General features: G+C 49.7%; 1 long non-coding RNA gene and 1 pseudogene across 1 annotated transcript in view; one reads left to right on the forward strand and one right to left on the reverse strand.

The window, feature by feature from the left end:
* LOC135821097 (uncharacterized) overlaps positions 1 to 10,755 on the reverse strand; it is a 72,706-nt gene that overhangs the window by 10,083 nt on the left and 51,868 nt on the right. Inside the window, exon 5 of the long non-coding RNA XR_010554297.1 lies at positions 6,406 to 6,477. This is a non-coding gene — a long non-coding RNA (uncharacterized LOC135821097). The remainder of the gene's footprint in view (positions 1 to 6,405; positions 6,478 to 10,755) is intronic.
* Positions 10,258 to 10,755, forward strand: part of LOC135821243 (uncharacterized protein DDB_G0271670-like) — a 994-nt pseudogene continuing 496 nt past the window's right edge.

Consider the following 10,755-nt stretch of genomic DNA (forward strand, 5'->3'; position numbering starts at 1 on the left):
GAGCAGAACGGGATCCAGACACAAGCTTACCGACGGTTTGGCTGCCGACCTGACTGGACAAATGATCCCTGGCTTCACCTGACGCCAGAAGTCGGACACCATTTCCTTTGCCGCGACGTCCATCTCCAAAAAGAACTCCATCTTCGTCGTGAAAAGGCTTGAAATACTCAATATTCAACCGAGATTCGCGGACTCACCCTTTCTCAGATCGAATCATTTTTTGTTGTAGCAGTTGCAGGGCAGATCCCCGCCACTACTTGAAAAGAAGAAGGCTCCAAACCATGCCTGGAACAAGCCATATCGAGGTTGCAAGCCACCCCTCTCAGCACTTTTTTTGAAGAAATTCGAAATTTCAATGGTGGAAGATATACTATGAAGAGAATTTCAAAAAGTATGTTTCGCGGAGCGATCGCTCAACCTACGTCATTCAAACTTTGCAGGATGGTTCAGACGTACATGCTAGGCATGTAAAGCTTTGCATGTGGGGCTGGGCGGGTGGGTGGTGGAACAGGTCTGGTGGCAGGGCATTCCATGTTGCAAAGGTGCAAGCAGGGAATCCTTGGAGACAGCTATTCCGGGTGTTGGCAGGCAGGCCAGTTGTCATCTGGTATGGATGGGAATCCTGCAGCTGGAGAGACTGACGGGTAGGTCTTGTCTCGGGGGCACGGTGAGTGGCTGGTTTAGGCAGCATCTGCTTCAGAGGGCTGGATGCATCTAGATAGCAGAGCTTGTAGGTATAGGCAGGTGCAGCTACCAGGCGACGGAGTGCCAGGCTAGGGAGCCAAGTACCTGCTCCGATGATGTGGAGGGCCCTTCGCTGGATCTGGTCCAGCTTCTTAAGATAGGACGAGGGTGAGCCCATCCACACTAAGGGGCAATACTCGAGTGTGGGTCGCACAAAGCCGTTGTAGACGCGTTGGCGGCTCTCGGCGTCCAGAATGGGAGACGCTCGCTTCAGGAAGCCAATCCGCTGGTTAGCACGGGAAGCTAGGGAGCGGAGGTGGAAGGAGTAGCTCAGGGTGTCGTCAAAGGTGACTCCCAGGAGTTTCAGCCGTCTCTCTTCACTGACCGGTGTGCCGTCAAATGTTGCTCGAGGGAGCTCCCAGGGCTGGCGATGGTGGCCTATAGACATAGCCTGCGTCTTGGAGGGCTCAAATTTGATCCTCCACTTATGTCCCCAACGGGAAAACGCATCAATGCCCTGCTGGAGGAGCTCGGAGCCACAGTCAATGTCAGCTCTTGATGTGAGGCAGTGGAAGAGAGTGGTGTCGCCAGCGTAGGCTGCTAGCTCCATAGCTGGTGGGAGGTGGTCCTCGCCATCATTGGTGTAGAGGATGAACAGGGTGGGACCAAGGATACTGCCCTGCGGCACGCCAGCTTTGGTCGGGTACGGACTGGAAAGTTCACCTCCAACTGCAACCCTCAAGTGACGATCAGTCAGGTAATCCCTCAGCCAAGCGAGAAGTGGACCAGTTACACCATAGCAGTGTGCCTTGTGCAAAACGCCTACATGAGAGACGCGGTCGAATGCGCCAGCCACATCAACTGCAATGACTCGAACCTGACCACCTCTGGCTGCAACGCGACTCCATTGGTAGTTGAGTAGCGTGAGTATGTCCTGGGCGCCGAGTTGGCTGCGGAAGCCATACTGACTTTTCGATAAGATGTTGTGTGCCTCCAGGAACTGTCGGACTGAGTGGTTAATAATGGCCTCCATGACTTTCGACAGAATAGAGAGGAGGGAGATCGGGCGGTAGTTCTTAACATCAGATTTGGATTTTTTCTTGTGCACCGGTACAACCATTGCCGTCTTCCACATTGTAGGTTGCCGACCTTGGCGGAAGGCCTGCGAAAAGAGCCGTGACACTGGTGCAGCCAGCTCTTTGCTGCATTGCCGGAGTACACGCCCGGGGATGCCGTCTGGACCCGTGGCTTTGGCGGGGTGGAGTTGCCTCAGCTTCCGCTCAACTATGCTTGGCCGAAAGTGGACATTGCGGAGTTGGGCTTGAGATCGGGAGCGGACTGGAGGGAGGCTGTTGGCTTGCAAGTCGTCACCAAGACTGCACTTTGCGGAGAAATACTGCCCGAATGCTTCGGCCTTTCGCAGTGTTCCTTTTCCTTTTCCTTTGCCTTTATTTCACCTGATGAGAAGGCTTGAAAGTATACTTGTGAAACCAAAACTTTCAAGATTTTCGTAAAGCCCTTTTTATGAGTATTGTCACATTCTTGTCTCAGAGGAAACTGTCTATATAAGCAGTAAAACAATAAGTGGCCCAGAATCTGCGAAAACCAGGCTTAGGGTGAAATAGGGCGCACCTTCGCAACGTGCAATGGGGTGATATCATCACGGAGGAAATTTCCTGTGAGCAAGTTACCGCTTCGATAACTGAAGCTGTTGCATAATTTGTCCCATCCAAAGTTCTGGAAACGAGGCCTTCCGATTCGGTATGGTGGACGCCTGAATGCACCCAGACCGAGAGGGAGAAGAAAAAGCGCTGGCGCGACCGGAGAAAACACCCTTATGACCCGACCCAGCACTTCAGCAGGCATTCACCAATTCCGTGACTGTAGCGATCGCCACTCAGTTCCGATCATGACGTGCAAAGGAGGACAGCCTCTGTGGCGACCTCTCAACTGGGTCCCTCAGAGACAAACAGTCGTGGACGAAGTTGAAAAACGCCGCTGGCAACTGCACACAGCTCGAAATTCCCCTAATTGTCAACTCTTTCGGCCGCGAGTGGGCAACGAGCTCAGGGAAAGCCGAGGCATTCGCTCGCTTCTTCTCAAAGAAATGTAGCGTTGCCGGTCTGGACCTTGTGGAGGCTGACCTACTGGACCCTGCTCCCTCAGATGCTCAACCTCTTTGCACCATCCGCTTCCGCCCAGAGGCTGTGTGCCGCCTCCTGGCAAAGCTCGACGTCTCCAAGGCTACAGGGCCTGACAGTATTTCTGCTTGCGTCCTCAAGGAATGTGCTCACGAGCTTGCAGAGCCACTGTCCAAGTTATTTGCCTTATGCTTCCGGTCTGGAGTCCAACCTAGGATGTGGAACACGGCCAACTTTGTTCTGATCCACAAGCGATCTTCCCGCTCAACTACAGGCCCATATCCTTACTGTGCATAATCTCGAAAATAATGGAAACTCTAGTAAACAGACACATCGTAAACTATTTTGAGGACCACCATCTGCTCACGTCACACCAGTTTGGATTTCGCGGAGGCCTCGGAAAATCAGACACTTTGCAAGCTCTCCAAACTGCCTGGGCAAGAGCTGTGGGCTGTGGAGGGCGGCGCGTATCCTTGCTGTGGACATCACAGGAGCGTTTGATCGTGTCTCACATGTCGGCCTCCTCCACAAGATGCGTAGCCTAGGCATTAATGGTCTGCTTCAGAGATGGCTGGCCTCGTTCCTCGACACCCGTTCCTTACAGTGCCTCGTTGGAGGCGTACGTCATCTACGTACACGACCACCGCTGGAGTCCCCGAGGGAAGCATTCTTGGACCAACACTTTTCAAGGCATACGTCAACGACACGCTAGATGTTCTCGCTGACGTCGACAGCCACAGCAGCCCCTGGGGCATGAAATCGTTTTCGTCGTTCCCCTGCGCAGTTGTAGGTTCTTTTACGTCCAATTCCCTGCTCTCCCAGGGGGAGTATGGCTACCATAGATTTTGGTATTCTGGATAGCTAGGGACAGAAAGCCTAGCAAGGGCGACCAATGTGAACTTGGCCAGCCTCAGCCGAGTTCAGCTCGTCGGAGCACTCCGGGAAAAAAATCCAGCCAAATGATCGAGTAGCATTACAGACTGGGCTACCAATGGACCCTCAAGCCGCCAGCATCAGGATGCTTACGATCATGAATCAGCTAAGGGAGACAGTGCGTCTTCTTGTGGAAGATATTGCGGACCTGAAAAGTCTAACAGCCTCCAAAGAACAGAAAAAGGAAGCCGCCATTGCGCACTTTCGAGAGGAGATTCGGGCTCTCCAGGAAAAGAACAACTAATTCCAACGTGAAAGGAAGAATCATCAGAGCCAGCTGCAGTACGTGCTAGGGGGGATTCCTACGCATCCCGGATAGCCATTGAAGCACCAAGAGAGTCCCCAGGCCCCCAGTCCGCCTTCTAGGCTGCGTTCGTTTTTAGCTTCCTGGTAGAGTAGAATCACTCTATTGATGGAGGTAGGCGGTAGAGGTTCAGGGGTTTTACGTCGGGCCGTACACGACGGCTTCAAAGGCCAACTGGACAACAAAGAAGGTGACGCCTAAGAGAATGTTTTATGATTTCGCGCATGCTTATAATGTGATAGTGACGTCAGTTCGCTACAGTACTCCCCCGCCATTGGTGAGGCCGGGAGGCGCGAAGCACGATAAACAAGAAAAAGAGAGAAAAGAAAGGAAGCGCGGCATGTACAAGGCGGAAAGGCAAAAATAGAATACAATATGTACAAGAGAGCGCTGCGTGTATGAAGTTTGTTGATAACGTGGTAGCAAAGACCAAAACAAAATTCAGAAAGCAGAAATTGGAAAAGAAAGAGATGCATGACAGTTATCAGGAGTGTTATCATGTAAGAGGCGGCTGCAACGTACCAGTCACTGAGCACAGGAAACACTGGCGCGAGGCGTGCTGTGTGAGGCGAGGACTGATTGAGGCGTGCGTGCCTCCAAGTGCTGTGCCGGGCGTATGCCTGCAAACTGATACTTGGGGTGGAGGTGGCCAATTTCCAGCTTGAGACGACTGAACAATGTGCTGTGACAGGATAGTGGGTTATCCAGGTGGGCCGGGAGGTCGGCAGGGGCCACACTAGCTCCGAGGCTGGATCCAGTTTCGAGATGGTGAGGCTCAGGTTTTACAGTCAACAGTCGGCGATTGACTGGATCCCGAGAGTTGAGGTGAGCAGGGAACTGCGGCAAGCCGAGCTCAGGGATGGCATGATGAAAACTCCGAAGAGCGCATGTCGGGGTCACCAATTTAGGGTTTTAGGGTTTTAGCAGTCTGAGGCGGATCCAGTGTCGAATGATGCTGAGATTCAAGTTTTATGTTACCGGCCGGCAATTGACGGCAACCCAAGAGTTGAGACGAGCAGGAAACTGCGGCGAGAGCTCAGGGATGGCACGCATCGGGCAAACTCCGAAGTGGGCAGCATTAAGGGTCACCAGTTTAGGGATTTATGTTGCGCTCTAGTCGACGGCTACAATGGCCAACTGGACAACAAAGAAGTTGAGGCCAAAGAGAACGTTTTTTTCTTACGCCTGACTATAATGTGATAGTGATGTCAGGTCGATACAGAGGTACCTGTACGCGAATTTTTTTCTTCTGTATTGAGTTGTGTACAACTACAGTCTGTATCGGCTATTGAGTGACCGGATATAAGAATATATCGGCTACAGTGATATTGGTAAGAAATATCAAGAGCAATACACCACACCGCCTCATTGCGCTCTTGGCCGATCCAAACTCTGCACTCACATCACCGACACCACAGAAACAGATGTCTGAAGGGTCATTGTCAATATCAATCCATATACCGGAATTGTCCTCTTGTACTTTTCGCTGCTGTTATTTCGCTATCTTTCGCTGGTTTTGCAAACCTGAAACACTGACATGACATTTCGGAATCGTAGGAAAGCATGATTCATATTTTGGAGAGCAGCAAGTCGTCACAGAGCAAGGCTGTCAACGCTGCAAACAAATAGGAGCGAACTTTTTTTCATTATTCGTCCACCAGGCGCAATGAGAAGAAACGCACTGCCCTCACATCTCGTTGTAGCTATTTTTCAGTTCAGACCTTGACAGATCAGGACAATGGCACCCAGGAGCAAGAAGAGTGGAAAATGAATAACAATAGCAGCTAGCGTGTCGAAGCTTCGCCACGCAGCCATGGCTACCTGCAGTGGCCATGATCATCCTTAGCAGACGGATGGTCCTTCGTAGCTGTCTACATACAACTGTAGCTGATACAAAGCTGCTCTTGGTTCTGCACGGGTTTCGGTACAGGGTGGATGAAGATCCACATTTTCGCTTACGTTGGTTGCGACCACCTCGTGAGCAGCATCAGGTATCGGTCATAAAGGGTGGGGAAGGGTACCTAAGATCAACCAACGAGATGCCACTGGGCACTGGTGGATAATCATCGAAAAGGTGGCAGATTCTGCTCGAAAAGCAGTGAAATTGGCAGAACGATACAAACCTTATGGCGGGCAATTTCTCGAATTTTGCTCCATTTCTTTATCCACATACCAAACAAGCATGAAATTTACAAGAAAAAGTACCGAATTCTGCCCATTTTCTGCCGGCATGATCCGCATATGCCTAGATGCCACATCCCGAAATCCCATTCGCCACATCTTAAAAGAACAGAACTACGCCAAAAAAACGCCTGTTTACGATACATGCACAACATGACTTACAGGTGTCTCAATTCGGTTGTCGCGTCAAACAGCCCGGCAGGTAGGTCAACAAGTTTATTGTCCCACAAAACCCTGGGAGAACAAAGTAGATTTTTGATAGGATGTATATCACTTCCTGGAAGAATCTCTTAATACTCTTTATACCGTGCTATACACATTTACCGCATATCAAAATAACAGAACTACGCAAAAAATCTCTTTTCCGATATATGCACCCCATGACTTGGGGTGCGTTTGGTTGGTACGATCTAGAACAGGATCCAACAGCTGGTGCACATGGAGCAACCTCATGCCAACCAAACGGTACTCCAGAAACAGAGCACATTTTTGTGGAAAAATGTGCCAAACTTGGTGCATTCTTCAAAATGTGTATGGGTCACCATGGTCACTTTGTACGGTACGACGAAACCAACCCAAAAGCGTATGCACGTGATCATCTGGGACCAAAATTGATGTTCCCGCCAGGTTTCACTGTGAAAAAGTGAAACTGCTCGGTCTGCTCCGGCCTCGAGGCCGGAGCAAGCAGAACATGTTCTGGCCGACCCAGAACAGGTGCAGTCCCAACCAAACGCGCTGTTCTGGTGAATCCTGTTCTAGTTCGTACCAACCAAACGCGCCCTTGGATAAGATGGCCCAGAATCTGCGAAAACCAGGCTTAGGGTGAAAAATCATTTTTTTGAGAAAAATGATGTTTTGTAAAAAGGTTGTGTCGCGTGGACGATCGAGTGCAGTGAAGTGGAACCAAAGAGAATCTCGCTTGTTTGAAGAAGTAGCAGTCATGGCAGGAAGGGTTTCAGCAGTCAGGGAAGTCAAAGGGCTTCCGGTAGAGTATTCTCTGCTACTCCTCTACTGGCTCTAGTCACAACGAAGAGTTTTTGAGCTGATCGAACGGATTCCATTTCCTACACTCAGGGATGGCGAAATTTCTGCGCTAGCTGCTGCTTGCGGAATATGGTGAAGAAATCGTCTCCAGTTAGAGTCGTGATGGCGATAGCGAGGAGAACCTGGACGACATCGATCCAGCCAATCGAAGTACAGAGATACTAGCTGTTTCTGGGCCTCACGCAAAGGGAACGCGCGCAGCGGAGCTCATACGTTTGCAGCAAATTCGCGAGGAAAATGGCTTGAAGCGCAATGTGAAAACGGTTTTGAATTGAAGTCCTTGGCGATGAAGTGCTACTGAATGCCAGGCGAATGAGCGAGCAGATCGAGAGGCCCCCACTCGAGACTTTCCTCGCTGGACAGCTAACTGCAAGGGATTCACGGTACGGCGTGCTGATATTTCACTTGCTGGTCAGCACCAAGCAGATACTGCAGCACGCCAGCACACTATGCGCTTACTGTGAACAGTGGAACAGTTTGAAAGGCTGTGTTCTTGCTTGTTTCTGAACAGTTGTACTAGATTCGCCCTTCAAAAGGTGCCATTCTAACTGGAGTTGGGTTTCCTTGTGGTGTGTAGCGCCAGAGCATGCCAGCACATGTATTCAGCCCCAGAATGTGCTGAGTGAGGAGCAAACAAAATAATTCATGCAGAACTGTGCATGGCCACTACAGCCTGCAGCACCAAGGGGCCACAACAAGCCTGCCCCCACATTCCTACCTTGTCATGTCACCTAAACAAAAATCATCCATGTCTCTTCCTTCAGTCTGGTGGATCTCTCTTCATTTCTTTCCTGTGATAACAATTTTGTGTTTTTTTTGGATTTTTTAACACAATACCCTGGTGTGTTTGAGATGCTTTTAATACCACTATGAGTCGACCCACACCTGTAATATTTAGTTTCCTGACCCCCCATGCCCAGTAGAAGCTGAAAATGGGAAAAAGTCATTTTTGTGAAATTTCACCCTAAGCCTGGTTTTCGCAGATTCTGGGCCAGATAGTGTAGTATCCCTGCCTTGCTTGTAGCGTATCCTCGTACGTTAGCGTATCCCAATACGTTAGCGTATGTGGTCTGTTGCCGATAAAAGCTGCTAGCCATTTCCATTTTCATGAGATTTTATAACAACAACAAAGCCGAACAGAAGAGCTGTTCAACCTCCAGGTGTGTACCGGAGAAAGTTCTTTTATAGCCGCTTCTTTTTTTCAAAGAGAATTGGTGAGCGAGCACACATGCTCATTCCCTGGGCACTGCAAATTCATTTTCATTTCTCAGAATCATTTTCAACGTTTTTAGCAAATTGCCCTCATCAGGATGCTATATGAAGTGGAAGTCTGCAAAGGAGAAGTTATAATTATACATCAATTTGGTGTTCTTAGGTGTCATGCAGGTTCTCACACGCAACGGGAAGACTTTGTGGTAGTAAAATAGATATTTCGCAAAAAAACAAAAAGACAACTCTTTCTCTTCCTTTCGAAGAACTGAACTTGCCTCACCTCACCGAAAGCAAACTCTGAAAAAGCCCTACACTAGTACGGGATTCAGCGCAGAGCAAAACATAATTACGAGTCATTATACAATGCATGCAGTGTAGCCGTGAAAACTGGTGAATAAAGAATGCAGTAGGTTGGCAGCACGTGACCCGTCGTACCGCAGTACACGACGGCGTCGCGGCTTAGAAATGAAAGGAAACACTGCGAGAAAAGACAAAACGAAAATACATGTCCCTTTGTTAAAACTAACTTAGAAGAAACAAACAAAAGGCGACCAAGAATCATTTTGAGAGTCAACGTCAATACTCTTGTGCAGTTGTGCAAATTCTTGTCTTGCACTGTGCAACGCGAGAAACAAACAACCCACGAAATGACTCGTGAACTAACTGTAGGCTAAATCACTACATGTACGCAAAATTGCGTTCCAAAAAAACTGAATTTCTGAGACATTTCATATTTCACCTCCTGAGAGAATTAATAGTAAATACATCATAAAAAAACACATAGCCATGACGGCCTTCCCAACATCAGGTGTTAATATTTCTATGACGACACATGTTACCTCAGTGCTAGGAATATGACATGTCTAAAACTAGTGACAGATCACAAGCTTTGACTGACTTCTATGCTGTGTGTTGGTAGAAAGTAATTAGTTAGCACAGCGCAGATGTCACCAGATAACTTGAGAAATGTCTTAACAGGTTTCTGGCAGGTTTCTTAACAATACACGAAAGTGACCATGTCAGTGTTTTCCAGAAAATACTGTCACCTAAGTTGCGCGGTGAAATCCGGCCCGAAGTGCAAAGCCGGCGCCACGAATTGGCGCGAAGCCAGCTCCCATTACATCACTGGCGATTTGTGTGTATGAACTCAACGGTACGCACCTCGCGTAAAAGTTCGGAGTGCACGTGTTGCATACTAAAAACAGTTCAAAATTTCTTTCATTGACTTCACTCAAGCACAGCAGGATCTTCTCGATAGAGGAGTACCCAACATCCTGTTTCAACCTCCCTGTTCGCCGGACATTGGTTGGTTGGTTGGATTTATTTAAAGTCGAACAACGAACAGGCATGTCTGCCTCCTTATATGAAGACCACTTCTGGCAGTAAAACATTTTAAAGAAACGAGAAAGGAAAAAAGAAGAAGATAAGATCAAGAATGTATAGACTGAGCATACAGCTAGCCTCGGTATGTATCAGAGCATCAGGATTACTACATACTAGTATTCAAGACAGGGAAGGGGGCTTGCTGTCACGCTACAGTAAGACAATACGCGTGCAACACACCCTTGAACTGGAGGGGGGGGGGGGCGGATGTTTCTCGCATCAGGTGGAAGACTGTTCCAAACGCGTGCAGCAGAAAGAGACACGGGATGAGTTCTGGATGGAAGCTGCAGCAGATGTTGTTGGGAGCCGGGCGTTTGGCCAGCCCTAGTCGGAGTGACGAAATCTCCAAATAATGCGCTGATCAGCGGCTGCTCCATGGAGGAAAGTAGGCACCGGTACCGGTAGACCAGCGAGCACACTGTCTCACGCAAGAGCTGGTGTACACGAAGCAGGTTGTGTTCCGCATACACGGGAGTAGTAGTAGCAGCAGCAGCAGCAGCAGCAGCAGCAGCAGCAGCAGCAGCAGCAGCAGCAGCAGCCAGCAGCAGCAGCAGCAGCAGCAGAGGCAGCAGCAGCAGCAGCAGCAGCAGCAGCAGCAGCAGCAGCAGCAGCAGCAGCAGCAGCAGCAGCAGCAGCAGCAGCAGCAGCAGCAGCAGCAGCAGCAGCAGCAGCAGCAGCAGCAGCAGCAGCAGCAGCAGCAGCAGCAGCAGCAGGAGGAGGAGGAGGAGGAGGAGGAGGAGGAGGAGGAGGAGGAGGAGGAGGAGGAGGAGGAGGAGGAGGAGGAGGAGGAGGAGGAGGAGGAGGAGGAGGAGGAGGAGGAGGAGGAGGAGGAGGAGGAGGAGGAGGAGTAGTAGTAGTAGTAGTAGTAGTAGT

Source organism: Sycon ciliatum, chromosome 7 (genome assembly GCF_964019385.1).
Source record: "Sycon ciliatum chromosome 7, ocSycCili1.1, whole genome shotgun sequence".
NCBI lineage: Eukaryota > Metazoa > Porifera > Calcarea > Leucosolenida > Sycettidae > Sycon > Sycon ciliatum.